We start from the raw sequence: 1,777 nt of genomic DNA on the forward strand, positions 1-1,777 counted from the left end.
ATGATGATTACAATGATGATGATGATGATGATGATGATGATGATGATGATGATGATGATTATGATTATTTTTTTTTTTTTTTCCCCTGAGGACATGTTATTTAGCTATTCGATAACAAAAAAATTCATAAATTTTGTTTAAAAAAAAAAAAAATATTTTATTCATATTTCTTTTGATTGCTTCATTATAAAAACAACAACAACAACAATAATAATAATATTAATAATAATAATAATAATAATAATAATTGTGTGGGAGTTTTACGAATGAGAAGGTTTTTGAAAATCGCCGAACCATATCATTATCTAATCTTAATGAATGAGGTAGAAATTTTTTGTAACGAATGAATAGAAAGAAAGTGTGTGATCATGGATAAAAATAAATAAATAAATAAATAAATAAATAAATAAATAATAATAATAATAATAATAATAATAATAATAATAATAATAATAATAATAACAAAAACAATAATGATGAGGATAAGAGTAAGGGAATTTTATAAAAGAGAATATCAGTTTGCTTTGAATATTATTAATTTTTTTTTTTTTTTTTATTAAATTAATTGTTGTCGTTTCAAAAATTATTAATCATTATTATTATTATTTATTTATACTTCATTTCTTAATTTACAAAACGCGATTTACACGACGATTCATTCAATCATCTAAACATTCATTCAATTCATTCAATCTTAGTGAATGGTTGCTTTTGCCAAAATGCAAACTTTTTTTTTTTTTTTTATCAAAAACTTATATAAATATTATTAATATTGTTGTTGTTGTTATCGTTATTAAAAAAATGCTGTTATTACTTTTTAAATTTAAAAAAAAAAAATTTTACGCTACCTTTGCGATAATAAAAAAAATAATAATAATGATAATAATAAAAACCATCGTTAATAATTTTTATAATTAATTTTTCCCACTTTTCGTTTCAATAATTTTTTTTTTTTTTTCGAAAGACGCCGTTTGTTTGTTTGTTTGTTGTTTGCATAAACGTTTAAAACGTGGTCGTAATGATTGATAACGATTTCTGGAAAAAGGTTGTGACTGACAGTTCCATGATTTTTCCAAAAAAACATCCGAGAGGGTATAAAAATTTTTTCGTGGGGATTAATTAAAGACCCTTTAAAAAATTATCATTATCTCACCTGTAATTAATTTGAAATTGATTCTTAAAAGAATCGGGAGAGGGGGAGGGGGGGAGAAAGAAAGAAAAGAAAGGAAAAAAGAAAATTCGATAATACGAAATAAATTTTTTATGGCGATCACGATGAGACAAAAGGTTTTGTTGTTTTTTTTTTTTTTTATCAGGTCAAATTTTGCATGTTTTACGGTGGATGGACCTTAACCCTAACCCCCCACACACGTTTTCTTAAAAACCTTTTGAAATTCCAAATATGGACGTTTTCCACACACACACACTCACATTTATATACGTTATTCGTTTTTTAAATGGTAATTTGTAGGAGTCGTATGGAAAAGGTTGTTTTTATCAAATGCTTATTTAAGTTTTAATTTGGAAACAAAAAAATGAGGATAGATAAAAGATAAGACAAGGAGGGTATACGGGTGTGACCCGTAGTTTTATTTACAAAAAAAAATGGGGAGGGGGGGAATTTAACGGTGGGAAATTTCTAAGTTTCGGTTGGTTTGCTAAATTCGCATTGCAAAAGAAAAAATTTAATTTTTCCATTTCGATCCGTTCGCTTTTCCCTACCTGCCTTTTCATTTCGTTTTTTTTTTTTTTTTTTTTTTTTTTTTTTTTCGAGGGG

Source organism: Pediculus humanus, genomic scaffold (genome assembly GCF_000006295.1).
Source record: "Pediculus humanus corporis 1103172108302 genomic scaffold, whole genome shotgun sequence".
NCBI classification, from domain to species: Eukaryota; Metazoa; Arthropoda; class Insecta; order Psocodea; family Pediculidae; genus Pediculus; species Pediculus humanus.